This window comes from Amblyomma americanum, chromosome 9, assembly GCF_052857255.1.
Source record: "Amblyomma americanum isolate KBUSLIRL-KWMA chromosome 9, ASM5285725v1, whole genome shotgun sequence".
In the NCBI taxonomy this organism is placed as follows: Eukaryota; Metazoa; Arthropoda; class Arachnida; order Ixodida; family Ixodidae; genus Amblyomma; species Amblyomma americanum.
This window is the reverse complement of record NC_135505.1, coordinates 146,046,574-146,055,589: the sequence shown is the minus strand read 5'-3', so window position 1 is coordinate 146,055,589 and position 9,016 is coordinate 146,046,574. Positions and strand designations below refer to the sequence as shown.

Genomic DNA, 9,016 nt, shown 5'->3' with positions numbered 1-9,016 from the left:
TCAGTAACTCCCCTCTCTGCAGTATATGATGCATCCGTGTACAATATACACCCTTCAGGCAGGTACGCGGCTGATACCGACGGGGAAACGGTGAGGCGATTGTCTGTGAGCTGTCAATATGACCACGGAGGAAGTGTCTTTAAACGACGAAGTTGGAGAGACTGTTTTCGACCTCACTGTCTCCGGGTGAGACGTTGAAATTGTGCCTGATATACTATCCGTGGCTGAAGGATAGAGCGCACAAGCTGGCGGGCCGTATGAGCACGTGCGCCACCAGAGCGCATAGCTATGCGACGAATCAGACCTAGAGTAGCATGAGCCGATTTACGGGTGGCTGTCAGCCACGGGGTGCCAGTCCCAGATGTATGGAGGAGAAAACCAAGAATACGAAGTTTCTGCCTGAGGATTCGAAAAATTATGTATCGTAAAATTTAAAGAGGGATCTTTCTGTAAGCCGGCTTTATTTCCAATGCGAATGAAACATGATTTAGTAGGACAGAGTGTTAGACCCAGAGGCGGGAGGCGAGATAAGCTAGAAAGCTGGTGAGCAGTAGCTGAGTGACGCATCACCTGTCACCTGATGCGATAAAATGCACTCCTCGAGGTTACTTCTAATGCACACAGATGAAAAGCTGCAATGGATTGCTAACAGCTAACCCTATAGTCCGTAGACGGCAGCTTTAACAGTGTGCTTCCAGGTGTTGAATGTGAGATCTGCGAAGATTCCGGACCGAAGTTCAGCAATCGGTGCATTTTGAAACGTTGTGCATAGAGTACACTCATGGCATTACAGACCACCAAACTATGCAGATGATTGCTAGGAGATTGTATGCAACCTCCAACTGTTGCTCTACTGTTTTTGTACACAACCCGGTCACCACGCAGGGACATACCACAACAACACTAAAAAGCGTTGTCAGACCGCAACGGTAGCCTAGTCGTTTGAGCATCCGCCGCGAATGCAGGAGGTGCAGGGTTCGATCCCCAGTGCCTCCGGGTACCCACTAGGGATACTTTGGGTACAAGCTTTCCCTGGTCCGGTGCTCGGCTTATTTAGTGTAAAATGCTTGGAAAAGGGGTATTTGACCCCACCTTGAGAAGTCGAAAATACATTGTGCCATGGCGCTCTTTGGCCATAGATACCCTTGCGCCATAAAAATACATAATCGTCATAAAAAAGGTTTTGATCCATGGTTTACGGTTTAGGAGGGTATAACGTCCCAAAGCGACTCGGGCTATGAGGGACGCCGTAGTGAAGGATTCCGGAAATTTCGACCACCGCGGCCGGGGATCAAACCCGCGTCTTTTGGGTCAGCAGCTGAGCGCCATAACCGCTGAGCCACCACGGCGGCTAAGTGGCGTTTTGCAGTACTGTATGGTATCTGGGAAATCAAGCACAGCAGTGAGTCTTAAAACTGCCTCTTGCAGTGATCTCTGCAGAAGACTAATTTATGTGGACCCTTCCAGTTTCCTGGCCCAAACGGAGAACTGTGTACACTGCACGGTCACATTTATGTCGCTGCACGCCACCTGACGTCTCACCTTAAAGCGGACATGTGGAACCATGACGGCGCCCCGCCCTAACGTGCTATACATCTAACCGACCTTCTCGTGCTGTCTAACACATTTTTAAGCCTCAGGGTAGTCCCTTGCCAGAATATGTCCAATGGGATACTTTTAATATTTAACTCCAAGTAAACTTTTAAATTAAGTTCCCAACTTTTTATTCTCGGTCCGAACCACGGCAGCTGCGCTTCGATGGAGGGGAAACGCAAGAGGCACCCATGTGCTGTGCGATGTTAGTGCATGTTAAAGATCCCCAAGCGGTCGAAATTATTCCGGAGCCTTCCACTACGGCACACCTTTCTCTCTTCATTCACTCCCACCGTCCCTCACGGGGCGGATGAGCTGTTCTCCAAGTAGTGAGACATTTCATACGCTGTTTCCTTTCCCCAGAAACCACTAATTACGAGAGGTGGTGGCGGTACTTACCTATGTTTTCGATCCCCGACAAAAAAAGGTCTGCATTGTTCCTTCTAATTATGATACCTATTATGACATGTTTTTGATAAACACACTAACTCAAGAGATCCGCGCTTAAAAGATCAACATATCGAAAGAATCGAATGATGCATCGGCAGTTCTCGTTAGTATGCTACAAGGGCTGTAAGTAGAGGTTATTTGATTCTTCAGAATAATTCAAAGAAACATTCGAATTCCAGTATTCAAAACACGACAGACGTGCGGAAGAGCAATATGCGATTCTCTCAGAAATGTACATTCAGGGTTAAAAATCTCTGGACCACTTTTACTCAAACGAAGCCGATAGCTCTACTATTAGCTGGTGGCTGGGGACCACACTTGTGTAGATGAAAGAACAGTTTTCCCTTTCAACTCTACTAATGTGGTCGCCAGCAGCCGGCTAATAGCAGAGTTATCGGCTTCGTTTGAGTAACACGTGGTCCGGAGACTTTTGACCCCGCCTGTACGTAGTCGGATGCAACTTAAGTCTGCAGTGAAGCTCTGCACACACTCAGGACCACCGCACAAAACTCCTCCACGACGAAAAAGTAGTCCGTTGTTGAAAGTTTCTTTGTTACCTGAATAAAATTTTATCACAAGAAAAAAAGTTCTAGAATACCTGGCTTGTTTATTTTAGTCAGACATTAGAAGCCGGTGTCATTTACTGTTGCAATTGGCCAGCAGAGTAATACGCGATGTCGGGAACAGTGGCCCAGTGTTAGAAACTGCCACTTGTTTAAGTTACGCCACCCTTTGATAACACAATTGCATCGCTTCACGTGCATCTGGTGCTCTGTCCCAGGCTTCTGGCAAGTGCTCGATGTTTCTGCTTGCTGTGTTTCCAGCAATATAGCTGACTTAGCTTTGCTTAGCTTCTCTGTCAGGACTGTATCTTGCAGCCCTTGTTTAAAAATGCAAGTCTACTAACTTCTCGAGTCTGCCGCTCTACTTTATCTTCTCCCGGTTTTGTCTCTTCCTGCCGTCAGCATTTCTCCCCCGGGTACCCAGTATGGCTGTCCTGGAACCTCCTACCCCACTACTAACTTACAACGACATACTTCAGCACTTAACACTATCCCGTCGGGTCTACCCTCCGCCGACTAAGACACTAGACAAAGGGGAGGAACTACACCTCCGAAAGCTGCAGACCAACTCTTACAACAATCCACGAAGACAACACGCAATAGATCCGGGGTCATTTTTTTTTTACTCACAATGCAAATTCAGCGGGGAGAAGGTAGACCTGTACCACATGGTATGGGCCTACCAACGAAATCAGGTGGTCACTATTAATAACCAGCCAACGCAGAAGGGGTGGGAGGCAGATCTGACCAGCTCGGACGAAACGAGTCAAAAAGAACTAATCGGAAGAGCCCGGAGGGCAGCCTACGCCAATGGCGTTCCAGAGCTCCAACCACCGCTAAAATCTCCTAAACAATTTCATTAAAATATTTTCACCACCACCACCACATCGGGCTATTTTTGTGGTCGTCGGATGGAGGGGGCTCGACCACGATCGCGTGACCATGTGCACGCAGCCCGAGCCTCGTAGTGCCTTTACCATCATCGGGTGGGGCGCGCGGTTAAACGCCTCGAAACGCCCTCAGGAATCATCCTGCAATTCGCCAAATGTACCGTCGGTGGTTTCGATCGTCCTTCGCCAGTTATGTTTTCTGCCGACTGGAAATGTCGGCGTCATGAAAGACAAGCAATTAATACGCCCTCGACAGCGCATGGGGGCAGCTCTCTCGAAACCATTCCAACGCAATCGACACCACGAAATATGTGCAGCGATCAGGAGTACAGTAGGCGGTGCAATGTTAAAGCGCGCATTTTCGACCGCAAAGCAGGCATATAATAAGGATGCAAGGACCGCAAACGGCTTCGAGCGAATAAAGCATGGGCAAATGCAAATATACGCATTATTATTAAATGTTTACCCATGAACCCACCACAGCAGCGGCCGTAAACAAAATCGTTATACACTGCGTCATCATTCCGGTGACCAGAGAGGACCGAACACTGCGGGCGGTAAACGCCAGTCATCAAGTTTTCCTTTTAAGGAGGCAGAATATATGCAATGTGTGTGCGAGCCAACATGACCTTCGAATCAACGTCTGTGTAACGGCTGCAAGCTTTACGAGCAGGCACGCGCTTTCGTAAGAAATGGAATACCGTCAATCTTTAGCAAGGCATGGCCTGCCTAAAAACTCAGCAGTGCTAAAAACAGCATAATCTTCCATTTGATTTTATTATGATTCGAACAATATATAAAACAATGCGAGCGCACGCCAACAATCTTAAAATTAGAAATATATGCTTTCTCCGGAGTTATTTCTAAATAGGTGAGAAATAATTCTGAATGCGTCCTTGACTCCTTCAACAAAACAAAGCGAACTTTATTTGTGCCTCCGCACCACGCCTGCACCATGCGTATGTCGGCCACCGTGCCTGCGTCGACCGATGTGCCTGCTGGCCAGGCAGAAAAATGTGGAAAAATGACGTTGCTGAACGAATCCACTTGTAAACGACTTAGAGAACTACTATAAAACTGTGAAGGTGCATCTTGACGACACCATCGACACGACGATACCCCACAACCCTACAATAACTACACAACGCCGCCTGATGCTTCAAAACACAGGCAACAATGAATGGCGACCGCAGTAGCCAGACTGCTTTAGTCTTTACGTCCTAATTTGGGGGAAAGTTGCATTTTACTCATGTCATGCGCTTAGGAATGTTGAAAGATGAACTGTATTGATAAAATTCGAACTTTTTGTGGCGAACAGAAATGCAGTGCAGGCTGAAAATGACATAGTCTACTTCTTTATAGTTGTAGATGTATATGTCACCACGTCCTACGAAATGAAATGCGGTACAGCTAGAAATTTAGCGAAGAAAAACGACTTAAAGTTTTGTTAAAAGCACCCGTTTTTAATGCATATCTTAATTATATGCGTATTTAGGTCTATGAATGTCAATGCTTATGCGCAAATTTGAAAACTGGTTAGCGCAGTGAGGCCGCCAGTGGTTTAGATGAGCTAATATCTGGAGTAACGTATTAATCTCAACATAATCAGAAGAACAACACTACATTTTTTACCCTAATTTACAGCAGTAGCGCCATCAGCAATAACAGCAAGGAACGCCAGAGGTCACTGCAGCTTTCGATATTTACTTAACCCTAACGGGCGCCAAGGTGCGGTAAGCAACGGTACATTTATTTCCCGAAAGCGTGTTGCACGTACGATATTTTACATGTCTGAATGCACAGTTCTGTGCGTACTCGCTTTCTTTTGTTCCTCGCGACTGTTTCGTTTTCGGAGCCTGCTGCAACCAAAGCGGGGTCGTGAAAACGGAAGTCGAACCAAGGCTGGTAACATTGCGCTAAGCCTTTCTCTGCATTTGAAATTTCATCGTAGCCCTAGCCAACATAGTATTCCCTCTTGGCGCTGCCTAGCGCTGCACAGTGTTTTGAAACATGCAGCTTTTATTTTATCTGGTCTGTGCAGCTTTAGATGGACAGCATTGTCGTGTTTGGCGAAAAGAGAGCAATGGCGTATATGGTGAACGTATTGGTTCTCGACGGCGGTTGCACGACATAGTTATATGTGGTAATGCAGTATAATGCCTTGACGCCCAGCATTCTGCGGGAGATATTATGCCACGTCCTTCCGATAATCGGTTATCTTTATTGCGGGTGCGCTTATCGAGTGCCCACGACTGCCTTGTCAATGTGTGTGTGTTCTCGCAGTAAAGTTTGGTCGAATACGTTTATTGTAGTGATTTTTTATTACCAGGCGTTAATGTACCCGGAAGTGTCGTTAGCATCATTGCCCCCTTGGTATGTTATCGCGCTTTGACAGCTTTTTCCAGCATTAAAGTGGCATTATTGTTCATTTCTGTGCGCTACATGGGGAATGTCGATCATTTTTTTGTTATAGCGTTAAATGATGGCTTGCCAGGGCTCTGATCTGCAGAGTATTCAAGGCCTATTTCGTTGCCATAGTGTGGCCTTAGTTTAAAGTCTTTGTGGACCGGAAGTTGAGACGCAGATTGACAGCCAATCGACGGTACGCAGTTGTGGCGCCGCCATGCCTGTCAACTGTCGGCGGCCATTTTGGTCGCATCATGCTGATTCTGAAGCCCTGCGCTCAATAATAATGCGTTCATATGCATACAGGTCGATTCGAAACTTCATCCTGTACAGTGGAAATGGGAAGCCATATTTCTCTTCTGCTGATTACGCTGACTATGCGCTCGCCAATGTAGTACAGTATTTGTGGACATGTCACCCAGACATTCACTATGTAGTACAGTACTTGACAGTCACCCAGACATTCGCTACGTAATATATTACCTAGATGTGGTACACTTGAACCAGAATTTGCACCAGAATTTCTTGTTGCCCATATTTTGATTTATAATTTATTTTAAAAGCTGACCCCTAGTATAGTAATTTTTAAAATTTTTAGTCACATAATTTAGTTTGACAATTACAAGAATTAACAGCTGCTCAAGAAGTTATGTATAACAGTTCTGCTCATATGGCTACTTCTTGCTTCAAGCTTTTACAAAAGCAACACCAATTAGGCCTGAAGTGTCCCTGCTTCCCGTCACCCACAGAACAGAAATTCCTGGCTTCCCCTCAGTCTCAAATGTAGCTTTAAAGAAGGGATTTTTTTCTTTTTCAAGGCAGGATCCTTGTCACATGTTTGCAATGGCTGATGGTGGACACATACTTATTTTTGGTTTCAGCACTTTATTGTATGATACCCACTTCTTCTCAGTTATCACACTACAGGAAAATTTTACAGAAATAAGGTAAACTGGAATGCAATTTCAAAATTTGCCTTGCAAGAAACTTGGGGCTTGTTGCAGAAACTAGCACTTTTTCTAAGCCTATTTCAGGAAGGGTAAGTCCCTTGTTCGTGGTGTCACTCTTTTGCAACTCCTGTCACCCAAGGTGTGGATTTATGAATAAATTTGAACAGTAGCTGTCAGAGTGAGATATAGCATGGCTTTGATCCTGATGTTTTTTTCTTTGGATTTAATCAAATAATTTTTTTCTGATAGCAATGCCCTTCAGCAGCATATATTGCTGTGCATTCTGAATGGCAACTCTGATGTTGAAACAATATTTTTATAGTTGGAGTAAGTGCAAAGACCACAAAGATCTAGCATAGGCATATGGGCATTTTTACATTTCACCTCCATCAAGTGCAGCTATCATGGTCGGGATTCGATTTTGTGTCTATGGGCACAGTTGGCAAACTCCAGCCACTAAGCCACCGTGTCAGGATATGAAGAGATGAAAGAGGGAATTGTTCTAGGAAGCATTTTTAGCATAGCTTTACTTTCTTCAGCCTAATTCCTGGTGAAAATAAAGGGATTTTGTGTTGTAGAACAAAGCAAGTGGTTCCACGATTCCCTGTTTTAAAATTGCCAAAAAACCCTGTAATGTGAAATGGTCTGGTAGAATTTATTTTATAAGAATTTCAACATCAAAAAGCATGCAATCCTTCTTCATAAAGGGAAAAAATAAAGCCATAAAAAATTAAATTAGTGTTCTTGCTGTGATGTTTTTTAGGAAAATAAGGTGCACCGTTTTTCTTTAACTGTTTTGGTGTGGATTATACAATATGTTTTGATGCTGTGTTTGGCACTGATTCAATGTTTAAAGATCTTTGACTTTGGATAGGTAATTATGTATGGTTGTTCTTGTGCATGTCACACTTGGATTTTATCTCTGCTTTCTAAATTCATTGGCTGGAAGCAGAAGTATCTACTCAGATACTTATCTTGTGAGGTTTTCTTTATTAAGCTCAGAACCATTGATTGTCAGAGTTTTTATTTCTCATCTTTTGACAGAGAATTTTCTTGGTCATCAGGTGTGTTTCCAAGCCCGATAGATTGGATAGTGTGGTTCCTTAGGCCAGCTCCAGCACCTCACAAAATGAATTGGAAATGATCATATTAATGGAACAAAAAATGTGGACATGGCTACATTGTTCATATGTCTAATTTTTGAATTTTATTTAGATTCATACCGTTTTCTACAAACCAGCCTGCCCTGTTTTCTTACTGCGTGGTGTCTTAGCTATCTCTTGTTCTAGAGTGTTTGTCAGCTTTCTTTTTTTACTTTGATTCGGTTGCCTTCTGTAAATGTATTGCACGCCTTCATTGCAACCAGAAGAAAAATAAGTGTGCAATAAACTTCACTTTAACGTGCGTCACATGATCAGATTGAATTTTGAGATATTGTCATATTGCTTGTTACCTGTTGTAGACACACTGATCATTGGTAGAGGATGTACAAAGCACCAAGGACATGGTGAAAAAGGAGTAGTATGTTTTTATTTTTTTGAAATACTGTAGTGACACACACATACAATAAATAGGAGGTAAGTTTGGACATTGCACTAATTTATTATGCTATTAAATTTAATTTTTTCTTGGGTCCATCAAAAAAAACATTGTATTATCCAAGCAATTGTACTTTCTGGATAAGAAACCAAAAAAAAGCGAGAGCAGCCGGAATTTGTTTATAATGTGTGGAGTAGTGAAATACTGGTACTGTTTTGTGTCGCTTTATGCATGAAAAGGGCATTTAAGCCCTCTACTGTTGCATGACTTAGTCATGTCAGTAGCGTTTACATACTGCTCTGCTCAAAGTTGTCCACATACTAATGTGGCTTGGCTGCGATAGCAAGGAAATGCCTTCTGCTTCAGGTTTCAGTTTGCACACATATAGAAAAAAAAATGATTCTCTTTTTCTAAGAGAGGCCAGTGCAAGTATCTGTGAGACTTTTATTAATGCTGCTGAGGAACCTGTGGTCTGCCTGAATTGAAGCTTACTTCAATCATGACATCAATATATAGCATAAGTGCTTGTGGCACTGAAGGCAATTTGTGGGCACTTGATGACGAGAGTTCAAGCGGTTAAAATATTGCCATACTCAAGACATGCGTGCCTTTGCTGTCATTTTCA

At 43.8% G+C, this 9,016-nt stretch overlaps 1 protein-coding gene across 3 annotated transcripts in view; it reads left to right on the top strand.

The window, feature by feature from the left end:
- Positions 1–5,174: 5,174 nt before the first annotated feature.
- Positions 5,175–9,016, top strand: part of LOC144104764 (uncharacterized) — a 36,062-nt gene continuing 32,220 nt past the window's right edge. The window contains exon 1 of one of the 3 annotated variants that reach the window (XM_077637945.1): positions 5,175–5,224. The gene's annotated coding sequence lies outside the window, so the exon portion shown is untranslated. Of the gene's footprint in view, positions 5,230–5,295; positions 5,402–9,016 lie in introns of those variants that run through there. The other 2 variants (XM_077637944.1, XM_077637946.1) reach the window with 2 other exon arrangements.